Source organism: Sphaerodactylus townsendi, linkage group LG03 (genome assembly GCF_021028975.2).
Source record: "Sphaerodactylus townsendi isolate TG3544 linkage group LG03, MPM_Stown_v2.3, whole genome shotgun sequence".
NCBI lineage: Eukaryota > Metazoa > Chordata > Lepidosauria > Squamata > Sphaerodactylidae > Sphaerodactylus > Sphaerodactylus townsendi.
In genome coordinates this window covers 84,491,078-84,505,261 of record NC_059427.1, presented here as the reverse complement: position 1 = coordinate 84,505,261, position 14,184 = coordinate 84,491,078, and the positions used below count along the sequence as shown (strand labels likewise).

At 39.7% G+C, this 14,184-nt stretch overlaps 1 protein-coding gene and 1 long non-coding RNA gene across 6 annotated transcripts in view; one reads left to right on the top strand and one right to left on the bottom strand.

Moving 5' to 3' along the window:
* Positions 1-14,184, top strand: part of MYOT (myotilin) — a 64,045-nt gene that overhangs the window by 190 nt on the left and 49,671 nt on the right.
* LOC125428457 overlaps positions 1-14,184 on the bottom strand; it is a 61,400-nt gene that overhangs the window by 14,964 nt on the left and 32,252 nt on the right. For 3 of the 5 annotated variants that reach the window (XR_007243839.1, XR_007243838.1, XR_007243841.1), the window contains 3 exons: positions 13,475-13,519; positions 11,720-11,804; positions 5,327-9,265 (listed from right to left, as the gene is read on the bottom strand). The exons of 1 other annotated variant lie outside the window; for it this stretch is intronic. This is a non-coding gene — a long non-coding RNA (uncharacterized LOC125428457). Of the gene's footprint in view, positions 1-5,326; positions 9,266-11,719; positions 11,805-13,474; positions 13,520-14,184 lie in introns of those variants that run through there. One more of the 5 variants, XR_007243840.1, reaches the window with a different exon arrangement.

Here is a 14,184-nt window from a genome sequence, read left to right as displayed (position 1 = left end):
GTAGGTAATAGCATGTCATTTAACCATGGGGTAAAAGCTAAACAAAAAGAGTAAATTGATCATGTCTATGATGAATACCCTGCTGTTAAATGCTAGGACTCCGGGATGATACACACCATTTGTGTATATGGAGATTGTTATGCTCATTTCTGTTTGTTGAAATGCAATGGCAGCAAGCTTTAAAAAAGAAAAGCACTGCTTTCCGGCTTGCGTTTGTGCTGAAAGAAATACATTTGCTTTAGTAATGCATTTGAGCCGCTTGACAGGCCAGTAGATTTATACACCATCAGCTGCTTCTATATTGAATGCGACACATGTAGTTAAAATTAGAATTTAATAAGATCAAGTTTCCAAGGGTGGATTCTGCGATACATCCCTCAGACAGACAGGGCCCATGGCTTGGGCCTCCCGACACTAATGGATAGGTTTCTTGGCAAGAACATCGACCGCTGCTATTTGATTAATCCAGAAAATCTACATCCACTTGCTATCAAAACACCTCATTAAGTTTGATAAGTTACGTTTCATTTTGAGGCACTTGCACTGATGAAGAATTTACAGTGGGATAAGACACAGCAAATCAGGCCATTTGTAAACAATTCTTCACCTACATGAAATGGGACAATCACATTTTTATTGCATAATTTTTAGCACTTTTTTTGTAAAAGAATGATGCTGGCTTTTAAGCTAATTAGATTTTGAAAATGGGCTTTTATATAGAAGATGTGGATATAATGTTCTAAAATACAGTCTAAAATTAAAGTTTTCTTTTAAAAAAAACCCCAAGTTGATCAACAAGTCTAGTGGGCTGGATAGTCTAATCCAGTATCACTGTATCCTTTATTAAAAACAGTGTGTGATCAATTCAGAAGTCAAAAGGAATAGCTAATTTATATACTGAAAAGCTAATTTATATACTGAGTTCCTTCAACTTTCAGTTAATAGGCAGACTTCTGCATTATTCTGTTTTGAAATTCTGAATCATTCCAATTTTAACTTTGGGTGTTTATTTATTTATTTAAATATTTCTATACCACTTTTCTTTCCAATGGGAACCAAAGGAGCTTACAACATTTTAGGCTCACAACAACTGCATCCCTGTGAGGTTGGTTAGGCTGAGACTGTGACTAGCGCATGGTCACACTGCAAGTTTCCATGGCTGAACACGGATTTCAACCTACATCACCGAGATACCAGTCCTACACTCTAATCACTATACTATGCTGGGGTTTGCATATGATCTATAGCTGTGTTAAGAGGGAAAACCAGCATATAGGGCTCAGTGTATCCTTCTCGTATCCACCCTTTGCTTGGCCTCAGTGCACATGTATTGCAGCACACTGAGTTACATCTAGCCCCAATCACATCCCCTATAAACTGATCCAGTCATGATTCTCCTTTATGGGGCTCAGTAGCCGGGCATGAGGACAGATCATGTGCAAAGCCTATGTGCTAAATTAATTACATCTTAAAAATTAAACTGTACTTTAGAGGAACAGGGTGTGGGGGCACTGGGGGTTTTGTATGTTTTAAACTGCTATTTGTAAATCACCTTGAGCTACAAAGAAAAGCAGGATATAAATATTTAAATAATTTTAATAACATACATTCATTACTGTTTTCATTGAAATCTGCATTAAAATCTGCATTAAAATCTGCATTAAAATACAGGGCTTTTGGCTTGAAATATGCACATGTGAAGAATATATCTAATTAACCCTTTCGAATTTCTAATGTGTACTGCCTCTAAGTCTCACTTTGAGTTCTGAGATCAGTTCTGCTTGCAAGTACAGGATAGCATTGTAAACTTGTCATTTTCAGTGAGCTGACTGAAAACGTCCAAATCAAGGCCAACTAGATCAGTGGAAGAAGTTGCTTCAAGTGATTAAGGAGTCTCAAGAATGTCTTTGGGTTTGTTTTTTTTTAAGGGATTAACTAGCATGTCACATGCAGTAAATTCTGTTAGAGTGCAATGGATTGGACATGACCCATTCAGTCAGTTTCCAGGTCTATTGAGCCAACTGATGGTTCATCATCATGTCTTCAATGTACTCCCACATGGGGACTGTGCAGGCACTACAGAGCTTCCAGGAACTCCAGTGTGTTTGGAGTGCTCCCTCTCCCCTCTGTCTCAAGCTGAAAGCAGTGCAGCTTCCTTCCAGTCACGTGACTGAGGCAGGGAGAGCACTCCTCCCTCAGTTTTTTCTTTGCCACCATAGAGAGGACCTGTTTAATCAGAGCATGTTTATTTGCTTCAAAGCCATTTTCTTTCTCTTTGTTGATAAGGCATTGTTTAAAAAGTGCATGAAGTGTCAGACAAAGATGGCACAGAATGATAAGCATAATGAATGTTTATTTTGCCTTGGTGAGACTCATAACTCTGAGACATGTCTATCTTTCAGCCCTTTTACTCCAAAAGCCAGGCATGATTGGGTCTCCTAGATTAAGGCTGAGTTGTGGTGAAAATCCCTCCCATCAATAGGTGCTCCTACAGAGAAACCTCTTAAGAGGGATCGTATGCCTTCAGTTCTTCCAGTTTTAGTGGCTCCATCCAGCTCACCTTCTGAATCGGCCTTTGTCACCAAACAGGCAACCTCTGAGCCCCCTGTTAAAAAGGCTAAAAAGGTTAAGAATACTTCTCAGTCTAAATTTCTGTCACCTTGATGCAGAAGCTCATCTCCGATGCATCCACAGAGTAATGAGCCAACTGCTGTGTACTTAGCGGGACTCAGAGGACTCTGAGGCAGAACCTGAGGACATAGTGCAGCCAGAGTTGGCTGCTTCTGGGGAAGACCAGGCAGCAGAGCAAACGTCCAGTCCTTCCCTGCCTGATGACATACAGGTGGAGGAGCCTGCAGTTCCTCCTAGAGAATCCAGTGAAGCCAGCTGTGCATAGGAGGCAGAAGCAGAGGCTGTGACTGCAGAAGCACAGGAGTGCTCATTTGACAGCAAGGTATGGGAGATTAGAAATCTCTGCATCTGATGAGGACTAACTCCTCACAGAATCCCAGCCCCCTGAACAAGGTTCTCTATCTGAGCCTTGCAGTGAGCTTGCTTCTGCCTGGGTGCAACAAGTGTGTTACCTGTCACCGCTGTGTGCGTAGTTCTGCATTGATTCCTAGCCTGCTCCTCAGTTCTCCTTGACCTATTGGACTGTGACCTGACCACGCTTGTGCTTGCCACCTGCTTTGCCCTGCAGGGTCAGACCCAGCCACGCCCCTGCCTGTTAACAGCACACACAGGCTGATTGCATGGTTCCACAGCTGGCTGGTTCTTCTCAAAGCGGCTTACAATCACATTTCCTTCCCCTCCCCACAACAGACATTTGTGATGTAAGTGGAGCTGAGAGAGTTCTGAGAGAACTGTGACTAGCCCATGGCCACCCAGCAGGCTTCATGTGGAGGAGTGGGGAAACAAATCTGGTTCACCAGATTAGAGTCCACTGCTCTTTATCACTACACTATGCTGGCACGTCCCAATTTCTAGGTGGTTGGTCTCTGCAATTAGATTGGATTATGACAATGCAAAAGAGTGACTCTCTATTCCAGTTAATGCTCATTCCACCAGTCCTCAAGCCTTGTCATTGGCTTTCCTAATCAGTGTAGATCTCCAGGACATCTGTAAAGTGGCAACCTGGTCCACTTTTCCCACATTACTCTATTGATGTGGATTCCAGGAGAGGATCAGCTGTTGGGAGGGCAGTTTTGCGGTCATAATTTTGTTGACCAGCCCACACATGCCTCCAAGTATGTTGGCTACTCTCCCATGCTGGACTGCATTGAAGACATGATGATGAAAATAAAGTTGCACTTACCTGCAACTAATGTTCATTGAGTGTCTTCTCTGCAGAAATGTATCCTTTCCTTCTTTCACCGCTGGGAACTGCCATTTGTTCTGTTAGGTAGCAAAGAGAGAACTAAGGGAGGAGTGCTCTCCTCGCCTCCATCATAGGACCGTTTGGGTGGGAAACCCAGACACTCTCAACCTCTCTCAAAATGGAGGGGCAAGAGAACCCTCCAAGTGCCCTAAATCATTTAGAAGCTTTCTAGTCAGTTCTTTGTGGCCAGCCTGTGCATGCACAGTCTGCATGTGTGCCTGCACAAAAGACACTTGTTGAACAACAGTGTCAGGTAAGTGTGTTTTATGATTTCTCATTTTCAGATAAGAGAAAGGCAAAGGGAAATGTGTTCTATTCTGACAAAATTTTCTCTGTAACCATCAGCAGTAGGGGTGTCAGGTTTACAAGGAGCTCTAAAATTATTACAATACAATAATTTACAATGCAATCCTAAACTGAGTTATACCTTTGCCTAAATCTTCAGTCTCTTGGGACTGCAGGTTGGTGGGCTTTGGAAAGGTTTGTATTTGCTCAAAATCCTTGAAGTTGGCATCAGCAGCCAAAAGTGTCCTCACCATTTTGCATTTGGTAGAATGATTACTTTAAACTGTAATATTGATATAAGAGAGTATTGTTGATATATTCTGAATGCCATGTGGGCTTTAGAAACTTGAACATTTAGTACTATAGAAAAGCTCAATATCTAGTGTTTGTATCAAACACTGCAGCAGTGACCATGTCATTCCAGAACAGAAAAATTCTGAATTATACTTATAGGCAATGTACACAGTCCTTGCAATGTCTCCTTGAATGACACACTGGCCTTTATAGAAAAGTTCATCCAAGAGGTGCAATTGAGATGGGTGGAGTTGAGGGTGGGGTCTGGTGATGGTCATTTGATTATGTGTTTGTCCTCCTGCAACTTCCAAAGAACGTACTATATGAAGCAGAGAAGGACAGAACTGAACATAACACCAGACAGAAAATGTTAATAAGGATGTTGCTGGTCATGACTGCAGCCATTACAGTAATAATTGCAATAAGCTAATTTAAAGTGGAAGATGAAAATGAAGGTTTTCATAAACTGAAGGTTTATGAAATGAAGGTTTTAACACAGGGTGGCCAATTTGTTATGGCTTCCTAGTAATTTAAACAGTTGCTTAATGATGTGGAACTATTCCTTAGCAGCTGACAGAAAAGCTGCTCAAGAAAACAAGCAAAACTATTTCTGGTTCAGTTTTAAAGGTGGAATGGCAGAGGGCAAATGTCTCCAACATCTTCAAGATAGCTTAATTGGGACATGCTTAAACTGATGGTAGTAAAGAAGAACAGGAAAAGAATGTGCAGGATTAAAAGAATAACAATAGACAGCATATTTATTAGCTCTGGAAAAGAATTTGCATGCACAAAATGAATTGATTATATACTGAATATCTTTATAGGCTTTTAAGCATGTTTTTGTTTGCTTTTTATATCATATTTTTTCCAATGGATTTTTATGCCTTTAGTTTTTATTTGGGGGGTTTTCTCCCCACCTCCCACAAAACAAAACTGGGGGGGGGAAACCGGGGGGGGGGGGTTACCCTGATCAAAGCTGATTCTGAGTCAGCTTTTTCTTCATATGTAAGGTTTCTGTTGGCTTTCTTTGTCCCACCCAATCCCCTCCACCTCCAGCCCACTTTTGTGATGAAACCACTCCCTCAACTTCTACCCTCACCCAGAAGACAAGTGATTTCTTTTCTAACAGCACTAAAAATAAATCTCTAGTCCCTTCCATAATGGAAATATAAGGAAAAAGAGACTGGAGATTTTTTATTTAAATGAAAACTGGTAACTCAGGAATCTGCTAAACCTATTGATACAGTGCTCCAGCACTGTATATCAATATTTCAGTGCCATTTTTTAATTAAAAAAGAGGGAGTGCTGCTGTAATGCTGCCAGTGATACCACCAATGACAACAGTACCCTCCCACAAAAATCATTGTTGTTGAAGGCATGTGTGGAAGAAAATAAACTGACTCCACAACAGTGAAAATACAGAAGAGGGCAGACATTTAGGAGAACTGCTCCCAAACAGTTCTAATGCCTACAGATCAACTGCCAAGAAAATCAGGACCAAGTGGAGCATGTTAAAAAAGTCCAGTGTTTGCAGCACAGATTTACAAAGGAAAATAAATTTACATCCCAAATTATTCAAAACAAATTAATGGGCAAATTTTATATCTTCTTTTTATAACTTCCTGCAGTTAGTTTTGTTCTGCCCGCCTGCAAAGCAAGCAAAATGGAGAGCAGCACTAACTGAGTGTTGAACTTTTTATAATCCTATGGACACAAGTGTCTTGGCATTCTCCTCTCTCTTTTGTTTCTATTCTGAGGCAGTATCATCTACAAGCAACTAAGATCCAGGGCTTCGCCTTACATCCTTGGGGAAACCACCAACTCTCATTAATACCAAGGCTGCCAAGAGCCATCACCGGACAAAGATCCCCCTGCCCCTCAACCATACAAACCCAACTCAAATTACATTAATTCCTTGGCCTGGTTCCATGAGCCTCTAACATTTAGTTCCCATTAGCAGCCCTGATTAACACAGAGAAATTGTAAATTTGTCAGGGGAGGATATAGAGGAGCTAGTATCATACAAGGCACTGCTGTCATAGATGTGAAAGAAACAGGTAGAGAAAGGCAATATGTTCTTATGACTGACCAAATAGCTTTTGGGTCTAAACTTCTTTCGTTATGCTCGGGTGTTTAATTTCTAAACAGGGAAGTGCTGGGGCTAAATCTACTACTAGGTGGTTAGTTGTAGTGGTTGATGGAAGACTATTAAATGGTGCTAGCATGAAAGCCCTTCATTGCTTGATAGTTGTCACATTTATAAGATAATTAACATTAACCCTGCAGTTGGGTTGAATTCCAAAGACATGGGGGTAACATATTGCTCCTTAACTGAATAGAATAACTGCTATCCATGGTTAACGGGTCTGTCTTGGATTTGTCTCAAAATAAAACTTTATTCAGATTGTTGTAAGGATTCAAGGGATATTCTGACATTCTTGATCAGAGGTAATTGTTTTAGACCATTGTGAAACATAATTGTCAGGGAGAAGATGAGAAATTAGATCTCCCGTCAATGGTCTATAGTGCATTTTGAGCCAATATTTTATCATTACAAGTCATACTTAGGTTTCAATTAGTGACAATCAAGCTTCAAGGCGGAGAGTAGAAGAGGGGACAGTGTTAGGTACTCCCAATATTCTCCTTAAGAACAGGGCTTGTATTTGCTCAATGTAATTGTTAAATGCCTTTATTCATATGGGAATTCCAGAGAGGGTCTTCAGTACTACCTTAGCTTGGAAGACCTTTTAAAATTGGCCTTCCTGTAATAAAATTGGGCTACCCCTGTGGATGTATACTTGCCAGACAAGTTTATACAAAATCAATGAAAAGTCCATCTATGGTTATATTGGAAACTGAGCCCTAGATATTTAAAGGTCTTAATTTTCCAAGGAAGCAGGTGCCAATGCTTAGCAAATACAACCATTTTTTATTTTGAATAGTTCATTCTCAGTACATTAAATGGCAGTAATTAGCAAGAGCCTCTATTTTGAGATTTATTCTAGTACGAGAAAGAATAGTGGTATTGTCAGCATACAGCAGGAGTAGAATGGTACAACTGCCTAATTTAGGGGGATGACCATTGACCTTGCAGAGATGGACCTTCAGATCATTGATGTGCAGATTAAATAAGTGAATTGCCAGCACACAACCCTATTTAACACCTTGGTATGTTGATATCTTGTGTGTTAAGGAACCATGTTGGTCATATTTTACTTGGCAAGACATTGTACCATCTAGCTTCTGTATTAACATAAGTAATCATGGATCTATTTGCACCTGGAGTAACCTAGATCAGAGAATATTTCTAGAAACTATATCAAAAGCACTGCACTGCAATATACAACGTCTTCAGTTCATTATTATCAATCTATCTATCTATCTATCTATCTATCTATCTATCTATCTATCTATCTATCTATCTATCTATCTATCTATCTATCTATCTATCTATTTATTTATTTATCTATTTATTAAAAAGGAAAGGGTTGTACAGTGATCAACTGTTGATTTTTCCAATCTGAAGCCTGCTTGTTCCGGGCCAATGACATTATTTTCCACAATCCATTCCATTAGCTTCTTTTCAAAATGTTTGGCATATAATTTCCCCAGGATGAACAAAAGACTGATGGGTCTATAATTTTCTGGACAATCTGGCGGCCCCTTCTTATAAACTGGTATGATAACTGAAGATACCCCAAGTCTGGCATTATTCTGTGCTGGTCAATGAATGAGAAGAGTTTGGTCAGTACAGGAGTCCCCCAGTCTGCCTGTTCACATCTGACTTCAGCGCAGTCTTTGAAAGGGTGGGCGGGAAGGCAAGGAATTGGGAGGTCCTGCAGGTGGAAAAGGGGAGGATGCCTCAACCAATAAAAGAAGGGAGATTAACAAGGCCAAGGAAGGTTGTCTAAGGGTCTATGTTTGCCATTTGCACAAAATTTGACATTTTAAAAATCTCCTCAGGAACCTTTAGCTCCTCCTCTTCACTCACCATAGTCTTCCCTGATGAACATTTAAAACTGTTCAAGGGTTAAGACTTGGTTTAAATTAGCAGAGCTTCCCCTTGGAGCAAGATACATCCAAATGGTTTCTTGACTGCTATGGTATATTTTCCTGCTGCTATGACTAGCAATTGTGTGGGAAAGCTAGTGGGCCTCTGAATCTGGGATGCCCATCATGCAGTTTATGTGATTCTTCCTGAGCACCTTCTCTCTTGAGCTGGGGCTTGCCCCAGGATCAGATAGTGGAACCTTCTACAGTTAATTGTGACCATTTTACTATGTGTTTTGTGGATAAAATTGTTGGCATCTGATCCAATTTTGATTCTGCACTAACCAAGATTTTAAGTTCTCTAGTTCAAAAGGACACTTTTCAATTAATTAAACTTGAGGACATGAATAAGATAACTGAAAAACTGAAGCTTCCCACCAGTCTAATGTAGTTCACTAGTTCATGGCTAGTGTAATTTACCACAGAAGAGCTGCCAAACTGGATGGTGTTAATTATTAATTATTCACTGCAGGAAGATATTACATCTGCAATGTTAAAAGAGGCTACAGTCAACCCCCCTCCTGAAGAAACTAGCCTAGCTATACTGAATCTGGAAAAATCAACATTGTAGTAGTTTGATTTCTTCATGATACAAAGGTACTGTAAAGTTGTCATCAATAATTTGTAACATCTACATGAAGTTGCTGGAAGAGATCTATTGGAGATCTGGAGCACTATGTCATCACTATGCGAATGACGGAGTGATCTATCTGCCTTCCATCATAATCCTGGGAGGCAGTGGAAGTATTAAACCAATCTCTAGAAATAGTAAAGGAATGGATAAGTGTTAATAAATTGAAGCTTAATCCAAGCAAGACAGAAGTAGTGCAACTGAGTAACTAAAGCTGATCTGAGAATGGGGGTTCTTCAAATGCTGAAATGGGACTGTAATCCTCCTGAAAGATGAGGTGCACAACTTAGGTCAACTTTTAGATTCAACACTGTCTTAGATATCAAAAGATCAGAAATATTGTCAGATTTTAACAGCCAGAATCAATTGATTTGTGGGTTTTCTGGGCTGTTTTAGGGTTTTCTGGGCTGTTTTAGGGTTTTTGGGCTGTAAATAATAATATCCCATTTGACCAGAGATCAGAGATACAGAACTTGGATTTTTCCAAGCAGCTGGCAACCTAGTGAAGTCCTGTCTCCCTCTTGGCTTCCACTCCAGGAGAGGAGTCAGTTCATTATAATCCTCAGCTTCTGGCTGTAAAAGCTTAAATAGACCTTTGCTCAATCACTGATCATGAGATCTCTAGATCTGGGGACAGCTTCAATTTCAAGACAACCTGTTTAGAAGATCTGGCCTTGCCTTCATCACCTTGCCAGTTGCCACAGGTCCATAGAGCACCCCCCACCCCAATGCCTCTCTGGGCTGGAAGGTCTCCCTGACCTATGTCCAGAGGCGTATCTAGGCAAACTGGAGCCACCCTCCCGCACCGTGACCAAACCATTATTTTTTACACCAGGTCGTTTCAAAGTCATCATCACATTATAGAACATGCCCCAACTCACAAATCTGAACACAGCAATGGGCCATGCCATGCAGCAGGAATAAATTTTTTTGAAAGCATTTTCAAAATGCTTTCAAAATGTTTTATTACTGCTATGAAAACATTTTATGGTGTTGTATCCAGTCCCTCCAATTGGGGGAAACAGTGTCACTTTCAATGTTATTTAAACTGGGGACCCCAGATTCTCCCTTTAAGGTGGATTTAAAAGGAGAATCTGAGCTCCCCAGTTTAAACAAGTGATGCTGGAATCCATCCCCAAACAGCATCATTTTCAATGGTGTTTAAACTAGGGAGCCCAGATTCTCCTTTTAAATCCACTAAGGGAGAATCTGGGGTCTCCAGTTTAAACAACATTGAAAGTGATGCTATTTTGGGGTTGATTCTCCCCCACCTTGAAACAGCATCACTTTCAATGTTTAAACTGGGGACCTCAGATTTTCCCTTTAAATCCATGCCGAATGGGGTGGATTTAATAATAATAATAATAACCTTTATTAAGCATTGAGAGAATAAAGAAAGAGAGAGAGAGAAAGAAAGAAAGAAAGAAAGAAAGAAAGAAAGAAAGAAAGAAAGAAAGAAAGAAAGAAAGAGAGAGAGAGAGAGAGAGAGGGAGGGAGAGAGAGAGAAAGAGAGAGAGAGAGAGAGAGAGAGAGAGAAAGAACGAACGAACGAACGAACGAACGAACGAACGAACGAACCAACGAAAGAAAGAAAGAAAGAAAGAAAGAAAGAAAGAAAGAAAGAAAGAAAGAAAGAAAGAAAGAAAGAAAGAAAGAAAGAAAGAAAGAAAGAAAGAAAGAAAACAAGCATTGGCAGGAAAGGGGTGGATTTAAAAGGAAAATCTGGGGAAATTTAGGGAGTGCCTGGTGTCAGGGGTGCAATTATTAAGATAGCAGCACCAAAATTTCAGAGTATTTTCATGAGACCCTACTGATGATACCACCCAGGTTTGGTGAAGTTTGGTTTAGGGGGTCCAAAGTTATGACCCCTCAAAGGTGTATCCCCCATCTCCTATTAGCTCCCATTGGAAACAATGGGAGATGGGGGCACTCCCTTTGGGAGCCCATAACTTTGGACTCCTTGAACCAAACCTCACCAAACCTGGGTAATATCATGAGGAAAGTCTTTCAAAAAATTCCTGAAATTTTGGTGCTGCTAGCCTAAAAACTGCACCCCCTGCAGGCCAAAAATGAAAAAACACTAAAAATATTTTAAAAACACCAAAAAACCCTGCATTTTTGGCACTTGCCACAAGGGGGCACCGAGGGCAAGTGCCCTCCCTTTTCCATAGGCAGATACACCACTGCCTATGCCAGAAACTTGGTTACTGATGGCTGTTGGCATGGTTTGGAGGAAGGGTCCTAGTATCCAATTGAATTTTTAAAATCTAAATTGTGTCCTTTTGTGTGTGTTTTATAATCATTTTATTTATGTTGCTTTTAATGTGCTTTTATAAAGCCATCTTAAATTCTACAAATGAGAAGGGTGGCTTATAAATGTTTTAAATAAATAAAATTAATATCCAACAGAATATCAGGTCTGAATGCAAGAGGAGGAAACAGCTCTGGACAATTATATAAAAACCACCTTGTGGACTTTTTTAGTTGAAATACAGCATAAAAACAAATTAGCTAAACTTTGTCCCCATTCTACTAATCAGTACAACCTACACAACATACAAGCAACTGCACTGCAAACATACCCAGCTGCGTGAAGTTTATAGACTCCCACAAAGGCCATCTACTCTGTAAACTCCATTCTCCCCCTCGCAATTTTATTTTGTTCTCCTAGAAAGAAAGCAGAAACATTATTCTCTACATCCCATTGATTTTTTAAAAATGGACAAATCTAGCGATACTCAGAGTCGTAGCTGGGCCAGAGGGCACCAGGTGCACACTCTGTGTTTTTCGCCCCCTCGTGGCACCCTGCCTCCCCCACCCCTTACCTTAGTTCTAGGCTGGAGAAGTGGCCTGTTGCCTTCCAGCTGAAAATGGCCTTGTGGGAACTACACTTCCCATGAGACTCTGGGGCTTACAAGGTCTCATGGGAAGTATAGTTCCCACCAGACTGTTTTCAGCCTAAAGGGAACAGGCCACTTCTCCAATCTGCAGTTTGACAAAGGTAAGTGAATTTGGGGGGCGCCGCAGGGGGCGCCATGGAGGGGTACAGGGTATGATTTTCCACACACACCCCAGGCGCACATCCGGTGCAATGCGCACACACCCCGGCCCTCTGGTAGCTCTGACTCTGGTGATACTAGCTGTGTGTTGTTTATACTGAAAAGGGGTTCCCAAATATGCTTCCTTTCCCCAAATAATTCCCTAATCCAAAAACAAGTTGAACCCATTAAATATGAAACAGGAAGTACTTGTGGACATTTATCACACAAAAGTCTCCTAAGGGGGGAAATGTTACTATTGGAGGAAAGGACTAATTGAAACACTATGGCCAAAATCAGCAGTCCGTAAACACCTGACAAATACTAAGATCCAGATACTACTAAGAGGGTCACAATCTATGCCCACTTTGTCTAAATAAATAAAGGACCATACCCCTTAGTTGTTTCCTCTGTTTTTAATAAATAAAATAGATCTTTGAAGCAGAAAATCCTTACCACTAGGAGGCTCCCCAAGAATAACTGTGTCCTTGTCCTTCATTAAAGCATCTTCAATCACAGCACTAGAAATGGTTTAGCAGCCTATTGTTTCTAAATTTATAGACTTGAGTACAATTTACATAGGAATTGAGCATTCTTCAACAGACCTCCAATAATTCTGCACAGAAACAAAATTCTGTAGGCACCTAATCCCCCCAAATCATATACATTTTATGAAGGGGACTCTGGCTCTTAGAAGTTAATGCCACAATACATTTGTTTGTCTTTTAGGAACAGCTCGCTAACAAAATAGCACAAAGCATGAATTAAAGTTAAGAGTCTTCATCTCAGAATTGTCAGTTCCTTAAAGTAAAAATGATGAAGGGCTTTTATTTGGTATCTACAACTTGAGCAATATTTCTTCACACAAAAATCAGCAGATCTGAAACAAAGCCTATAGTTTTATATGTTGTTTGAGCTAGAATTTTTTTTAAAAATCCCACCATATGTTAAAAGATTTATTCAGAATCACAGCCACAAATCTCCTGCATTTTGAATCTCTTTGGTATACATGGGAGAACAAACATCTAATACATGTATAAGAAATCCACTGGAATATCTTAATCACAGAATCGTAATTTTGTTCCTTATCTATTGCTGCCTGCATGTTGTCTCATATCATTCACTAATTTGCTCTCTTTTTTAAAATTCTCATTCTGTAATGAAGGAATTCGATCAGTACGGTAATTATTGTACAGAATCACCCACCACATAAATTATTTCTAGCAAACTAAATTAAAGGAGCAACAAACTCTGCAGGGTCAGTATAAACTGGTGGCATATTGAAGGGTGGGGAATTACCTTTCAGCATTCCTGGAATCCATGCTCAGAATAATAAAGCCAATCCTTTTTCAAATAAAGAAAAACCACACAAATGAAAGCAAAATTAAGCAACAGTGATTAGCCTTTACAGTCTATCTGCATCATCAAAGGGCAGTAATAGTACTAATTATTTCTCATACATTGCTATATAAAATATGAAAATGACATGACTGATCTAGCCACACGTTTTATATTTAAGTGCTTTCTCCAGATGTTTATGTTAGATTGGTTACAGATTAATATAGATATTGGTGCAGTTTACATGCTTAAATCAATACATCTGTTGAGACTGCTTTGCATTTAAAATTTTAAAAGAATTTTAAAAAATCAAAAGTGAAAAAATGTATGCCCAATTTCTATGCTTCCATATGTTCTGTTGGGTTTGGATAAGAAAAGGCAGGATTAGAAGTCACAGAAGACAAAAATTGATAAACAAAATGTCCTTATAATCATTTTTGGATGACTTCATATTTATGTTAATTTTCTATATCAGTGTTGCACTTATAAGCTCATTTTCCATGAATGGGATTTTTGTTTCAGAGGTTTCTGGAAATATTGTCTATATATTGCTGACAAAGATTTTTGAAGTTATTTTTAAGTAATTTTTTCTTGGCAGATTCTCCAGCTTAGTAAACAAGCAAGTTGCAAGTCCCTAAAACAGTACAATTACTTCTATCATATTGTTCTGC